This window comes from Desmodus rotundus, chromosome 8, assembly GCF_022682495.2.
Source record: "Desmodus rotundus isolate HL8 chromosome 8, HLdesRot8A.1, whole genome shotgun sequence".
NCBI lineage: Eukaryota > Metazoa > Chordata > Mammalia > Chiroptera > Phyllostomidae > Desmodus > Desmodus rotundus.
The window spans coordinates 45,086,443-45,103,664 of NC_071394.1; positions in this window are offsets into that span (position 1 = coordinate 45,086,443).

Consider the following 17,222-nt stretch of genomic DNA (forward strand, 5'->3'; position numbering starts at 1 on the left):
GATCATAGCCGTAGACCCATGATTCATTTCTGGTTATGACCTTCTTGAGCAAATCTGGTTCATGGGTAGTGGTTTGCATCAGGTCATTAGCAACTGCAGCACGATGTTCCTTCTGCTCTGGAAGCAGAAGCCATAGAATGAGTTTTGCCATGACATGTTTCATGCAAAGACCTTGCATCAAAATCTCGGACACAGTAGATTTTGGAATCCCCAGATCAGCTTCTAGGTCTCACACTGTCAGTCGCTGATCTTTGTTGATCGCAGCCCATACACATTCAACATTCTCAGGTGCTCTGCTTGTTGCAGGCCTTCCAGAATGTGGATCACTTTCAACAGATTCTCCACTATCTTTGCAGCATTTGTGCCACACTTTCATTTGTGCTGCACTCATTGCATCGTGCCCAAAAGCCTTCTGAATCCTCTAAATAGTTTCTGTGGAGGAATGTTCAAGCTTATCACAAAATTTGATACACATTCATTGCTCTACTTGCTCATTTTGAATGAGATGGCCACACAGTACATGTGCTCACTCAATGGCATCTACCACCCCCACTGACTAATACAGTGAAGTCGTCATTGTTCACACATGCACATTCCAGTCCACTCTCCTTGGCTGCCAGGTTACATTGATGTTGTGCAAACCATTGTTATATTAACAATCACTGAACTTTTTCTGGACAGACCTCCTATAGGAGACCGAAAATAGCTATTTGATTATGTAAAAAAGAAATGTCTTTGTGATGCTTTTTAGAACTCTGACATACCTGATTTCACATTGTTCGAGTCCTCCCCAGTACTGGGTTTGTATTAGACACTCTATAAATATACCTTCATAGCTGTACCTATTGTAAGTGCTCAGCTCAGGAAAGGCAGTGTGCGAGTGCTGTGTGTTGTGTATTTAGCTATCCTCCCCTCTTCATTTAACCACTGGTGAGACAGAGAATATTTAAAACCCTGGCAACCACTTCAAATTCATGCCGTCTAGCCAGCAAATATCAAGAGTTTCCACGATTGCTAGAGAGCTTTCTTCATAGTACATTTTAATATCTTGGAATATGGGCTCAGCTCTGTGGCTCTCCTAGGCATTTCTGTTGCTACGCTATGTTCATATCCTGACATGAAAGAGAAGACTTTCTGTTCCTTGAACACAGTATAAGCTAGTGGCTTTATTTCCTATAGTCCTCATCTCCTCCAAAGCAGGAGAGACTACTTACAGTCAAGCATCTTGCACTGAAACCAGCTTTGTCATGGATCGTACCTGGGAAGTTGTACCTGGAAAGGTCAGGATCAAAGAAAGTCCGGTGATCAAAAAGGAACAACACAGCAGAGTGTGTTTTCATCAATTACTTGAGGAAAGTAAGTGATATGTGCACGCAAGGGAGGAAAATTGGATTATGTGCATCTGAGGGTTTTTAGATAACCTAGTTTGTGTGGTATTTTTACATTTCTTATTTCAATCTCATTGAAAACCCCTGAAGGGGAAGGCAAATTCCTATTTTAGAGATGGTCTCCCACCTCCCAAACTGCCAAATGCCAGCGCCTGTCTTGCTTGGATTTTGCTGTGGTTGGTAAGTCTTTTCTGGAAACTGTCTTTTTACCCTTTCGATGTCAGTAACCTCATTTTCTTCTGGTTTTCCTCTTACCTCTTTACTACTTTGCAGTTTCTTTTCTGGGTCCTCTGTACTGTCCATCCCTTCGATGCTATGACCTGTTGCTAATGACCCCAGCTTAATAGTGCCCATTTAAATATCTCCTATGCTCTAGACTGCTGTTTCAAAATGCTTTTTTTTTTTAATTTAGATTTTATTTATTTATTTTTAGAGAGAGGGCAAAGGAGAGAAAAAGAGGGAGGGAAACATCAAAGTGTGGTTGCCTCTCACACACCCACAACAGGGGACCTGCAGCACAGGTACATGCCCTAACTGGGAATCAAACCAGCGACCCTTCGGCTTGCAGGCTGGCACTCAATCCACTGAGCCACACCAACCAGGGCTCTAAATGCTTGTCTTTAATTGCGTATCCTTCGTGTTCCTCAATTTAAGCATATTCAAATCTGAGATAATTTGGGGGTTGGCCAGAAAGTCCATTGGTTTATTTTCCGGTAAGACGACTCCAACAGCACTTAGTTGTCCCTAACTTCATTTGAAACACTTTTGTTAGATTGTATTGTGACAGTTGTCATATCAGCATGCATTAAAAAATCTTGTCAAAACTGATGAAATTTTGTGTAGCCATTTTAATTTTGAGGATGGAAGAAAATATGCATCATTTTGGCATATTTTATTATTTCAAGAAAAGTAAAAAAACAACTGAAATGCAAAAAAAAAACCACCTGTGCAGTGTATAGAGAAAACGCTGTGACTGATCAAACGTGTCCAAAGTGGTTTGCAAAGTTTCATTCTGGAGAGTTCTCACTGGATGATGCTCCATGTTTGGGTAGACCAGTCCAAGTTGATAGCGATCAAATCGAGACATTAACTGAGAACAATCAGTGTTATACCATGTGGGAGATAGGCAACGTACTCAAAATACCCAGATCAACAAAGTAATTGGTGAAAATTAGAAATGTGTCTTTTATTTTATGGAAAAAATCATATGGACTTTTTGGCCAATGTAATTCTCCTGTACCTAAGCTCTGGTCTAGGATAACCTGTGGCAGCCTCCTTAGCTAAGGACATCAGTGTCCCAAAATCCCCACAAACTAAAATTCAGAAATATTTCCATCATATTTTTCAAGTTACCTGCCCCTGTTTTCACCCAGTCTCAAGTGCGTACCCACATGCCTATCAAATGTGCAAAGAACCTGTCTCGTTTTTCCATTTCCACTGAGCAAGTTTAGACTCTATCATCAAACCGGCTTAAGTGATTTTAAAATTGATTGTAGAGGTGGGGCTACAAATAATATTTTTTAAATTATAAGCATAACACATGCTTACAAAGAATATGGATAAAACATAAATAAGCACAAAGTAAAAAAAGTAAAGCCACCTCAATTCCACCACTTACAGGTACACATGATTTACACTTTATGTACATTTTTTGTTATTTTTTCCCCTATGGAAATATGGATTATATGTATATACTTTAACAGAAATATACGTACATATTTTTACTCTGCTTTGTCAATTTAGCTTTTTTTCATATTAGTACTCTTTTACTGCATAAGTTTTAATAATTATCATGTTCAACTGGACGGATGTACATGATTTACTTATCATAACTCCTAATGTATATTTAGATTACTTTCCAATTTAGTTATTGCAAATAACACTACAATGATTACCCATATGTGATTACTTCCTTAAACTTCTATATCAAATGATACACATGTTCAAAGGATATAAACAACAAATGTATTTTTATTAAATCAGCAATATATGTTTATTATACAGGATCTGGCAGAAATAACTTCTGTTTGAGTGTAGTTTGAAGGGTAATAATATTGGTGTAATAATTTATAGTTGTAATTTGAATGTTTCACCTAAAATGTCATATGATGTGCTTCAGTGTGATATTGTTATGTTACAGAATTACATGCTTATGATATTGTAACAAAATATTTTGTAACAAAAAAGGCGTTATTTGTGCCGGCCCTATAGAAAATTATTGGTCAGACAAAATGGTAGAATCCCCCACACATAATCAAACACAATTAACATACCTGTTGCAAGTTTGGGAGGTTCCAAGATGGTTCCATGTTCAATAATTCACCAGGAGGACTCAGAATTTGGTAGAGCTGTTGTGCTCACGGTTACTGTTTATTACAGCCAAAGGGTACAGATTAAGGTCAACAATAGGAAAAGGCACAGAGGGCAGCAGCCAGAAGGGTTCCAGGCACAAGCTTGCAATGGTCCTCTCCCAGTGGAGCCGTGTAGGCAGCGCTTATTTCTCTCCCCAGGTAGGTGCAGCTATATGCGCAGAGTATGTTCCCAACCCAGGAAGCTCACCAGGCTTTGGTGTCCAGGGTTAGTCATGTAAGTGTCACTGACCGCCTCATGGCTGGCCTTAGTCTCCATCCCCCCGAGGTCAGGTTGACACCATGTAGCCCAAAGGCCTCACCATAAATCACATTGTTAACAAAGACTCTCCAGTATGGTCCAAGGCCCCCTCGTTCATGTCTAGTACCTGTTGATTTCAAGAGATAAGCATCTTGAGCAATGAAAAATGTTTTCAACAAAATTTAAAATTAGGGTAAGGGGGCACACAGCCTCTGAAAGACAATATTTACGATTATTTTTAATTATCTTTTTAAATGTCAATATTTTAACACTTGGTTGTTAAGAAACATCAGAAAGTTATGAGAATTAAAGTATAGTCTAAAAATATGGTAATCTCTTTACTAATTTTTTTAAGACATTGAATGATCAGGAGGTTTATAAATAATTAAATTTTATGATCACTGTTCTGAGGATTAATGTTACTTTTGAGATTAAATATACACAACCTAATCAAAATATCAGGGTGACTATGAGGCACATAATTAAACTATGTATATAGTCCTTGGAATACAAGATATTTTATACTCTAGACTTCTGTTTCCTGAAGACGAGCCTCCTCTGTTTTTATAATTTGCATGAATTTGGATAGTAATTGAATTTAAAAGCTATTTATATGGTAATAAGGAAAATAACAGTGAAGTTAGTACTTTAGTTCTATTATTTGTGAAGGCAATAAAAAGTGTTTCGAGCCAGAAAAAATAAATATATTTTTGCCCAGAAAGAGTGCCATTTTTTATCTTCATTTTGCTCAGAGACAATAATGACTCCAGCAGTTTAAGTATTGAAGTCCTGAAAACAGACCGTCTCTGAGTAATTTATTTTTTGAATTTTTTATTGTTGTTCAATTACAGTTGAACCTCTGTTCTTTAGAATCCATTTTGCAGCATTATGTTATCACAGAAGAGAAGGTTTGATTTCTTGGCTTTAGGAGAGCAAAAATCCTTCACACTGTGTACTGCCTTTCCTGTCTACTGCAGCTTGACTCAAGGCTTGTCATTTTATCATTTAAATAACAATTATTGTTCACATCATCATAGGAGCCTCACAAGTGGCTTTTCAGGTCCCTTATGCTGACCTTGACTTGGGAATTTAAAGCCCTGAACGTTTTTCTTCCCCAAAAGTCCTGCAGCACACTAGAAGCAACCAACCTACCCCATTTTACTCCCTCCCTAAACTAAAATGCTCTAGATAAGAATTTAAATACCCAACGACTTCTCTTCTATAGGTACTTGGTTATAGGGACATACAAGTAGTAATTTGTGTAACTATTTTTGCAATGCTTGCCATTTTTCACGTGTACCTTTTACCACTGGAAACGGGGACATTAATACCTTTAAATCTAATCAAATTGGAAAACCAGCTCTGTATAATCCAGAATCAATTCTAAGAACTTATCCTTAAGAGTCTGTTCCTCTGGAACCATCCTTTGTATCAAATCCTGCATCGTTCTGAGATCAGCCACAGAAGCAGAACCACTGGGAGTGCATTTATGTATATGGACATGCAAATGTATATGAATGCGTAAGTATATATAAAATAAGAAACCTGTTTCTAGGGATTTGACCATGTGTAACTGTGAGAGTTGGTTTACAGTTCCCCAAAGTTGCTGTCTTTGTGCTAATGCTGCAGGGCAGGGTTGTCATCTGCAAGTCACAACACCAAACACTGAAAATCAACAGAGGTGGGGGAGGGAGGGGGGTTCGGCTGGGGTGGGGTGGAGGGATGGGGAGAAAAGGCACACAACTGTAATTGAATAACAATAAAAAATTTAAAAAAAAAATAAAATCAACAACCTCATCAGCATGAGCTTTTATTTTAAAAAGCCAGGGATAAGAAGGACCTCAGGGAGCGTTTGCCTTGGGGATAAGCTGGCACGGTTTCCAAGGCTACAGCAGCGGTTATCCAGCAGAAGTTTCACTAGTCTGGGGAGTAGTTGGTCGAGGATGGTCATGAGGAGGAAGGCATTGTTCTCGTGGATGGGCAGCCACTGTTCCGGAAAGTTGGATTTTGTCTGGTGAGGGCCAGCTCTGGGGTCAAGGACAGGCAGCGACCTCACTGAAAGATTCTCAGCATTGTCTCTCCCAGCATGTTTGAAGCCACAGGGGCGTCCTTTTCTTCTCCCCCGAAAGGACTCCTGATCACTGAGGGCCAGGGTTCAGCTCGGCACCGGACTCAGAGGAGAGGTGCCAGGACGTGTTTGTTGATCTAAAATGACACAGAGAGTAAAGAGAGGAAACAAATGAAGAGTCAGGTCACAGAGGGTCAGAAGGGGTTGTCCAGAGCACAGATGAGGTGGGCTTGACTTAAGAAAGGAGAGGAAATCTCTCTTTTCTTTAAGACAGAAGAGGAGAATTCGCGTGAAAATCAAAGTATCAGAAGTAGAAAGAAAACTAAAAGAGGATTATTTAACAGCCCTGGCATTTTTATTTTGGGGGAAGTGGGAATAGAATGGCAGATTTTAGGGACAATGATAACAGTGTCATTTTCAAAGCTGGTGGTGGAGAGTCTTTGGTGAAGGGGTGTCCTTGAGCTCTAGCTACCTGCAGGAAACACTGCTCCTACTGGGAAAGCCATTCCAAGGGGCTCTTCCCTATGCGGATTCCTACCCTTCAAGGAGGCGCTGGGACCTGGAGGAGTCAAGTCAAGGATCCCTGTCACAATGTACAAGGCCACCTTCACGGAGGCCAGAGAATACCAATGATACAGACAAGAGCCCTTAGAATTTGCCATCATAAATCCGATGTGCAAAAATGCAAATTCATTTATAACTGAGTGCAGCTTAGGACATCCTCTTCTGGTTGATGGAGAGAAGAGGTAAAAAGGTGAGAAACTGAATATACAAATGGTTCATGATTAGACCAAATAAGAAAAGAACTTTGACCCACAACATTCAGCAACCTGTGCAGAAAACCAGCCCCTTGCCTGCAGTACACATCCCTGGAAGCCAGTGTGAAACAGTTAGACTTGCAGGAAGCCAGTTTGGTCTCTCTAGTGACAATCCAGGAAGCATAACAATAACTTCTGTAATAATCAGCCCCGAAGGGCCAGGAGTTCATTAATAACTTCCAGCTTTCCTTAATTTTTGTTCCTGCTTCTAGCTTAGGAGCACCCAGAGAAAGCCCACTATGCTTCTCTAACCAGTCACATAGGATGCTCCTCTCCTAGTCAGCCTGCCCACGCTTCCCCAGGCCAAGCGCCTCCAATAAGGGCACATCTGAAGCTTCCCTTTTTCCTACTATAAAGCCTGCCCTCTCCTCTATCTGCCTTTGAGTCCCTGCCAAAATGCAAGCGATGGTAGCCAGAACAAATAGCCTTGCTTTGCTTTTTTCATTTGGTTTGCCTTATTTATCTCCACACTTGTCAGACAAGATAATACTGTCATTTCTGAGGTAGGACTGGGCTTGCTAGGGTCTATAGGCTGTCACACTCAAGAGTTCTCCCCTTCTTCTGCTTTCAGCTTCCTGCGGTGGACCAAGTTCCTAGAGGCTTCTCATACCACCTTGGCAGCGGGGAGGGGCATTTGGTCTGAGGACCGTCCTCTGCCACAGTCCAGTCTCTGCTGAGACCACCATGCCCGTGGTTTTTGGGTGTTGACACTTGTTCTTGACGCCTGACAAGTCCTGACATCCCACCGTGGCCTCTGGCTGTCAGTCTGTGTGTCTGCACTCCCCAGTTCTGACCAGGGTCTGCCAGCCTGCTAAGTACTGCTGTGCCTGCTTGGAGGTGTGAGGGACTCTCTGCGTCTTTGTTCTCACCTTACTGGTGTGCACGTCACTCTGCAAGGTGGTCCTCAGGCTCATTCGCGTGGGGGGTTATTTGTTTTGATTCCCTGCTGCCCAGAGCTTTGGATCACACTTCCTCTGTTGGCAGCTTCACCTTCAAATGGGAGGAGCAGAAACTCTTCTTCCCGGTCTCTTTGCCACCAGGACCCTGACATGTGATTTCGCATGTGGTTCTGACTTGAGCACTGATGTGAAGGAGGCAGTATGATGTGAGATAATTAAATTGAAGGTGACAATGGCATATTCTGTGTGTGCTATCAGCCCAGGCAGAGCTCTGAACAGCAGTGTCTAGAGTACCGTGTGCAGTGAGCTAATAAGGTTCCTGTGCTCAGAAGCAGTGGCTCTAGGGTGTTTACTGAAGGGTCTGCAGTATGTTTTGGGTATTGCTCCTGGCTGTGTGGCCTTCAGCCCTGATTCTCTGCCCTTCCTGAGATCCCAGAGGCTCCCTATTATTCTTTAATAATTTCTTCTCAGGTTGAAACATGTTAAGGAGTGTTTGGTGATTTTCAGCTAAGAATCCCATCAAACACTTCCTCAACCACTGCTCATCTGTTATTCAGGGACTCTGCAGATCCAACAGACAGGCCGGCTCAGATGGTAATCGCTAAGGGGCTTCCCGTCTTCCATTTTATGCCCTGAGAAGGAAGGCACCTTGGGCAAAGCAGTTAAGTCCAAAGAGAAATAGCTGCATTATGTAAGAGCTGACCCAAACACAAGTCTATTGGGTTGGAGCAAGAGGTAACGAGTGACAGTCAGACTGACTTAGAGAGCATGTATACTTCCCTTAGATTCTTAGAAAGACCCGTTGGTGTTTTCTACAGACACATAAATTTGGGGGATGCAGCTATGTTAGTTGAGTGTTAAAGTACAGGGCGGCAGCTCTCTGATCTGGAGAACTTGAGGAAATTTGGGTTCCAGAAACTGCTATATTGAGTATTGCTATGGGCCGGGCACTCTCGGAAGCACTGTACATTCTCCATCTCATCTAATTCTCTCTACAGGCCTCAGAAGTAGTACCCCCATTATATAGATAAGAAAAGCGAGGCATTGACATACTAAGGTCAAAGTCAAATAGCTGGTAAGTTTGGAACCATGACACAGAAAGGTAGGAAAGATGAGGGAAAGAGAGACATAATCAAAGTACCTGCCATTATTTTAACCCATGATGTATTTTCAAATCTAAGACTAGATATGCACTTAATGAAATAAAGGTTCAAATAAGGCTGCAAGGCAGATGTGCCTTAACCCCTTACCTGAAAGAAAAGTGATGTATGAGGGAAGCGGGGCTTTACTCACGAGTCTGAGAAGAGCAAGTTCCCTGAAAAGCTTAGTTTGTTCTTCCAATTACGGGGACTAGTAATTACACAGCCTTGCCCACAGCTGTTCATAAACAACTCTCAAAGCCTAACCTTCTCCTCAGTGTGTGGCGATGTTTCAGTGTAAGGCTAGCTGGGTTTTATTCCCTCCCATGGTATTGTTTGATTTGGCTGGGGTCTGATACCCTGCAAGTTCTTTTATCCTCTCGGGCATCAACCTGTGTAGGTCCTGGGCCGTGTAGTGATAGGTGGGAGGCAGAGCTTTTTTTGTGGCAAGTGCTTTTTTTGCTTCAAAAGTTGGCTGTATTCAAACAGTGGTTTCAAAGATTAGCCCCCAGACCAGAGCCTCAGGGTCACCCCAGAATGTAGGTATGCAAACTCCCAGAACTATTGACTCAGAAGCAATAAATGTGTCCAGCCATCTGTGTCTGAACACATTTTCCAGGTGATGCTGATGTTTGTTCATGTTTGAGAACATTGGAGTCACGGTTAAACATAAATCCCTAAGTCATCATTTTTGTTTTCACTGTAACAGCTTCATTGAGATATAATACATACACCATACCAGAGCACCCATTTAAACTATATAATATAGGGGATTTTAGTATATCTACGGGGTCACGCAACCACCACTGCAATCACTTTTAAAGTACTACCATCACCCAAAGAGAAATCTGTGCCCCTAGCAGTCCTCCCCCCTTTTTTTCAGCTCCCATCCCTCTACCAGGGGTGTCAAACTCAGGGTCACTAGGGGTCACATCAGCCTTGCAGTTGCCTTCCAAGGGCCGAATGTAATTTTAGTACTGTATAAATATAACTACTCCTTAACTAGGGGCAAGGAGCTCTACATTTGGCCCTTTGAAGGCATCTGAGAGGCTTATGTGGCCCCTGGTGAACATGAGTTTGACACCCCTGCAGTATAAAGTCAGGTGAACAGTCTGTCTCCATGGGTTGAGATTATCCAATAAAAGGAGGCCACAAAAATATCTCTTCAACTGAAAAAAAATATTTCTAAGTGACAGGTAATAAGGGGTGCTTCCAAGAACTTACTGGTTATAGACATGAAACTCAACTCAATGTGGTTTTGCATGTTGGAGATTTATTATCTTAGAAATCACCAATGCAGAAATGAAGGATATTAAATAGTCAAAATCTTCATTGATCCCTGGTGTGTTTCACTTGGTTGGAGCATATAGATGGTCAGGGCACATATCAGGTTGTAAGTTTGATCCCCCGTTAAGGCACTTTCGAGAAGGTAAGCCAGTCGAAGTTTCTCTCTCTTTCCCTTCCCCTCTCTCTAAAACAGGGTGTCAAACTCATTTTCACCAGGGGCCACATCAGCCTTGTGGTTGCCTTCAAACAGCTGAATGTAAATTTAGGATGTATAAATGTAACTACTCCTTAACAGTTAAGCGAGCACTCGGCGCTGTCACTAGGCAGAAACAAGGTGCCAGGCTGGGTAAAACAAGGTGGAGGCCGGATTCAGCCTGCGGGCCTTGTGTTTGCTGCCTGTGCTCTAAGAGCAATGAAAAAATGTCCTCGGGTGAGGATAAAAAATTAAATCATAATTGAATTTTTAAAAATGCTTCTATTTGTTCCTATTTAAAATTAATAAAGCATTCTATTCTACACCCTAATAAAAGGTGAGGAGCTAGACCATTCTCTTAAAAATTGCTTCTAAAATTTGAGTATTTTGAAATCACAGAAAAAGTTTTAAATGCTTCAGCTCTTTAATAACTTCAAGGACTATTTTCTTCCTTCCCTTTTAACCGTGTTGAGTGAATCTTATCAAGAATATTATTGCAGAATTTCCAAAATACTTCAACATGAATTCAAGTTTTCCTTAAAAAGGGATAAATGACACTGTCAATACCAACAACCTCCTGATATCTCAAAGACTATTTGATTTTTCTTTCTCTCTTTTTTTTTTTTGCCATTTCCAAAAATTTTAATGTCTTGCTGAACAGCTGGAAGCCTGGAGAAAATGGGGAGCAGCACGATTCACAGTGAATTCATCAATGGAGTCCAGAACTTCCAGAGTTTCTGTTTACGTCTCTCGAACTTCTTCCTTCCAGCCACTGCTGTTTGCCAGCCAGTGGTGCTTTGGGGATTCACATGAGAACATCGGAAAAGAAGGAGTCCATCTTGCTGGACAGAAAGCAGAGTGGTTTCTCTCCCAAACCAGATTTCCGATCGCGAAATAAAACTTCCACGGCTCTGGTGGGAGTTCTTCCCAGATCCGTGCGGGCGTCAGATCTTATTTCACAGTAGGAATGCAAACAGCACATTTGCGAAAGTTTCTCTTTCTGTTGTCAGTGAATTTAGCTCTCTAGCTGGATTAAGATCTTTGGTTACATCAAATCTCCAACTGGCAGAGGACCAGCCCTAATTTTTCAAAGAGAACATTGTCATGAGAAATATTTTTTTAAAGAGGCTGTAATTTTGTCTAAAGCAGCTGTTGGTAGGTAAAGCAGTGGAGTGGCATGGGGCCGGAGTGAAATGTTCTCTCTCAAAAGCACTTTATTCTCTGGAGAAGTGATAAAACATTCTTCAGTGTGTCAAACAGTTGTTTTGGACTGCAAGCCAAATATGTCTTGGAAACTTCAACAGATTAAATATCTCAACAAAAGGAAACATGTAAAATTCTAAGGTCTGTCAGACAACAAAATGATCCCCCTGCCAGCAGTAGGAGCTGAATCACCAGTGTGATAAATCACCTTCAGTCCTGAACTCCTGGAGAGTGACAGGGTGAATCACTAAACCAGTGGCTGTGTTAAATTCAAGTTCAAGAGCAGGGGTTTATTGCTGTGCCCTGTCGGGGACAGGAATTAGGAACCTCCAGAGACGAGGGTACTGAGTATGGAAGTTCACTGCCAGGACTCCAGGGGAACGGCGTCTGCATTTGAATAGCCCTCTGCCTCTTTTTAGCTCCATGGTCTTGGGCAAGATAATCAGCTGGAAAGAGACATAAACACAGTACCAACCATAGCATGTTTTTGAGGATGAAATGAAATAAAATAAGGGAAACCACACAGTGCTGAAAATGAAAGATGCACGTTCTCTCCTCTGAGTCCTTGTCTGATCCAAGGCCTTTGCCTCGTGGTGTGTTTATTAGGCAGAACTCCCTTGCTTTCTAGTGGCAGGAATTAACTCAAATTAACCTAAACAGAAAATGATTCATTGGCTCAAGTATCTGAAAAAGGTGAGGTTTGGGATGAGATCGACTGTTTAAATGATGTGGTCATCTCTTTCCCTCTCTCTCTCTCTCTTCTGGTGTATTCCCTTCATTATCCCCTCCTATAGACCATCTTTCTCCATGAGATGGGTTCATTGCTCTCAGTGATCCTGGATCCACAGTTTTCTCGCAGACTCCACCTGCATAGACAAGTTCTCCATATTAACTCCACAAGAAAGTCCTGGAAAGGACTGCAGTTGGTTTCGTTGCAACTCTCCTGTCCAAGAGTCAAGGCAGGGCCTGTTAAACAAAGAAGGAACGTTAGACAGAGGAAACAGAAGCTACTGAAACCCAGTCAACAAGGATTTATCTGTGGCGATGAGGTGGGTGAGCCTCACTCCTCCCCAGTCAGTGCCCCTGGTCAAGAGCAGCTGACGACCATCATCTCAGGCTCCTTACTTGCTCTTTCCTGATTGAAGGCCCAGGTCTCAACAACATCCCAGCTCTGCAGCCACAGATTTCCTTCCCTGTTGCCCAAGACCATCCAGGACCCTTTTTTGGCACCTTACTCTCCTGTGAGGTATTGGACTGGAAATGAACAGGAAATCTACAGATTAGACTGCACTTCTGTTTTTGTGGTCTGAATGTACATCCCTATCAAGTCCCCTGATTATTCTTCTGTAGGTTTCCAGGAGTCAAGGCAAAGCCATTATTACTCTGTTAGTCTGAGTAGTAGATGGCTATGCCCCTTACTGGCCCGTGGAAACCTGTGTGCAGGGAGGTGGACAAGGCAGATTTCTGGTGGGAGATTGTGAATATCGTAGGCTTGAGTATGATGAGTACTGGTGCCCAGGGGCCCAGGTCCCAGGCCTGCTTATTTATCCCTAGGAGTGGGCTCCATTCTGGCAAGAGGAGATGTACTTTAGTGGGCTGTCAATATGGCAGAAATGATGCTCGGATGAGACACCCTGAGAAACTATTAGGGAAGACTGAGGTGGTAAAAAATGAAAATACTCCTGAATTGTCACATCTAATAATTTGGGTAATTCTTAACCTAATAAAGTATAAGCGCGAAAGTGACAATGACTAACAGACTAGGGCAGAAATGCCCTGGAGTCAACGCCAACCCTCCTTTGGGAGGACTGGAGTCCATGGTGAAGATCTGTGGGAACAGAGATGATATTTTTGTTGAAAGCCACCCAGAGTTAACTCTCTGAGTAGTTAGGACACTCAAAGTTTTCTGTACTTTCAAAGTACTAACATTTAGAAGTGATTTTAAAAAATAGCCCTGGCTATTGTGGCCCAGTGGGTTGAGCACTGGCCTGTGAACCACAGTGTCACTGGTTCTATTCCCAGTCAGGGCACATGCCTGGGTTGCAGGCCAGGCCCCCAGTAGGGGGCGTGCAAGAGGCAACCACATATTGATATTTCTCTCCCTCTCTCCCTCCCTTCCCCTCTGTCTAAAAATAAATAAATAAACTCTTCAAAAAAAAAACCCATAATGGTCTACATCCTAAAAATTTTCTATTATAATGAGCAAATAAAAAGTCATGTTTAAAAACCTGGTTGGGAATGTGTTTATTTAAATCCTTAACTTCTGCATTAGCAATTTCTAAGATCATAAAGTTGAGTTTCACATCTATAACCAAAAACTCCAGGGAGGTAGCCCTTCTCAATTGTTGCTTAGAAATAAATATTTTGTTTAGTTCCATGGACTCAGTCATCCATTACCAACCTTTACCCACAGCCTTGGTTGGTGTGAGTTTTGCCCTGACTCCTCTGATTAAAGTGAGTGAAATTATGTCTGCATTAATTTGCTTGAGCTGGCATAATGAAGTACCACGGATGGGGTGTCTTCAACAATAGAAGTGGTTGGTTTCACAGTTCTGCAGACCAGAAGTCCAAAATCAGAGTGCACGTGGCGTTGGCTCCTTCTGAGGGCTGTGAGGGAGAATCTGTCCCACGCATCTCCCTCAGGTTCTGGGTCCCAGGCATCTCCCCCAGTTGCTGGATTTGCTGGCAATCCTTGGCATACCCTGGTTTGGAGAAGCATCACCCTGGCCTCTGCCTTCATCTTCATGTGCTGTTCTTCTTGTGGGTCCAAATTTCTTCTATTTGCAAGGACATAAATTGTATTGGGGAAGGACCCACCCTACACCAGTATGACCTCATTTTAACTAACTACACTTATACTCACCTCATTTCAAAATAAGTCACATTATGAGATACTGGTAATTAGGGCTTCAACCCAGAAATTTAGGGGGGAAGACAATGTGACTCACAGCAGTACCCCGAGGAAGAAATAGGATAAGGATAAGAATGGGATAGAGATAGGAAGACGCACTTTTAAATCCATGCTTAGGACAGTTTTAGTCAACTAAAGAGTTGCTTTAATTATTGTAATACCTTATTAGGGGTTTGTTTGCTTAAGGGCTTAAAGTATTTCAGAGCATTTGACATATTTGATTTTTGAAAAAGTTTAGGTTTTCAATTAGTGTTTAAATGCTTTGAGATACTTAATTTGTTAAAGTCATATACTTTGGTGTATTTTTAATGTAAATAATATGGGCATATTTAGATGAATTAGTTTAAAAATGAGAAGTGAACATTAGAAAAACAGTATTGAATGTTCCATAGAAGAAGGCCCCGCAGATATTAATGAATCTGTTAACAGAAGGCTACAGTAAAATCCTGATATGGAGCATCATTACATCTTCAAATGCACCCGCTGCCCCCCATTCCCCAGGTCTCTCAGTACAAACATGAACTGCTCTGTGGAATTCAGTGTCCCAGGCTGAGCATGGCAGAGGCGGGTCTGGGAGGTGGGGTGTAGAAGACTTTAAATGCTAAGCGAAGATCGATTTTCAGAATCTTTTGTGTTAATAATATCTCACATGTAAACTGAATCCATGAAACAGATTAAAGCAAACGTTCTCTATTGTCATTGGGACAGTATTTCATGGAGAGTCATCCTTGTAACTCTTCCCTCAGAAGCACCTGGAAATACAGTCAAAAAGCACATTCGTGGGCCTAGAGTAGACTCCCTGATTCACAAGTTTAGCACTGGGGCTCAAGATTCTGCCTTTTAAGAAACATCTAAGAAATAGTTCATACACAAAACTTTTCAGAATTGCTTCTTTAGCCTAGTATATGTTCTGGCACTAATTGGCCTTAGTGCATGCTGGACTAAGAATCTGGGCTCAAATCCTGCTTTTTCCACTCTGTAGTTCCTTGATTTGGGCAGAGTGCTCATCCCGTCACACCCCAGTTACAATGCTTTCACTGCTGTTGCAAGTGTCCACTTAAACAGCACGTAGAGCACCCAGCGGTGCTTGTGCTCGCTCGGCGTCCATCACCGTTACTACTACCGGTGCTGTTTTACTACCACTGCCGCTCTTCAGACGGCCTCTCGGTGGGCTAGCTCAGAGGAATTTATAATCGCCACTAACTAAGCGAACGCCTACTTCTTCTGCCCCCGGAAGTGACCACACTCTCCCTGGGAACCCGATGGGAAACCTCCACCCGCCGCTGGATGCTTCCCTTGTCAATTTTAGTTTGGGGCTCACTTTTCCATCAGGGTTATTTCCTCTGACCACCACAGCTCCTTCCAGGTGGGTGAATCTGGGTTGTCGTATTTATTCTAGCCCCTGGTTCTCAAACATTAAAGTGCATGTGAATCACCTGAGGACTTTTTTTTTAAATGCTGCCTCTGTGGCTGTAGAGTCTGGCATGAGGCTGAGATGACACATTTCCGACAAGCTCCCAGGGTCACCACGTGCTGGTCCAGGAAGAACTCTCAGAGCTGGGAGGTTCTGGAAAATGGCGTGTCTCAGTGTGGTTCTCCCTGGACCCCCACTTGAAGTGTTGTTCCTGTCACATCTCCTGTGTCTTAGGTGAGATCACCCAAGAGACCTGGCTGCCTGCCCTCAGTCTGGGGATCGCGAGAAAGACTTCCTAGGAGAGTGGTGCTGTCCCTGGTGCCAGGACTTCTGAACTTCCATTCCCCGCCTGGTACACACACCATTTTCTGGTGAATAGGAACTTTTCTTCATTTATATGGATACTATTTTAATTATCATTGTTGCCATTTGATAAAATAAAAGACCTGAAGAGATGGATGAACTCATGGTTGACTTCCCCTTGAGTATTGCATGAGCTAAAAAGAAACTTTAATGTTCTCTATGTTTTATAGTTGTAGAAGGCTGCACACTGACTTTTGAAGTTTAGAAGAAAAATAAGGAAATTTCTCTAAGGATATTATAAAATAGCTATTGGATTTTTTCACTGTATCCTTTTTGTTCAAAAAAGAAAGGCACTATATGGGTAATTTAAAATAAAATAAGTAAATCTCTTGATTGTCTTGCTTCCTCCTTTTGTTTTGGATGTAAATCTGGTTTCTATACAGTGAGATACCAAACTCTGCCACACGGGGGAAGCAAAGTATCGCTCTTTCTACCTTAACTAGAAAGCCATGGTTTTTTTTTTTTTTTGAGTTTCGGGTTGAATTTCAAAACCATGAAGTTAGAACTCAAAATAACAGAAATTATCTTACCAGTAATAAATGAGTCCTTTTGGTTGAAATTCCACAGGTATAATTTCCTACCTCAAAAGTTCATTTGAAGAATCATGTTTTAAGTAAACTCTATTATTAAGGGAAACAGCTCATTTGTTCTTCTAATTGTGTCTAAACAACAAGCCCTGAAGGTGGGCAGGTAAGAGGATGGAAGCCATATTGATTTAATTCCAGCCCAGGATATCACTTTGACCACCGGATCCAGCAAAATACAGGCAGAGGCAGTGGCGGTGTTGGGGAGAGAGGGGGGGAAGGAGACAAGAAGCCTTTGAGGAAAGAAAACTGACTTGGATGAATGCTGTGAGCTAAAACACAGGCAAGCCAGAATAACTTTAAAAAACCCACAAAAACACAAACAATGTTACCTTGAGAAATTAT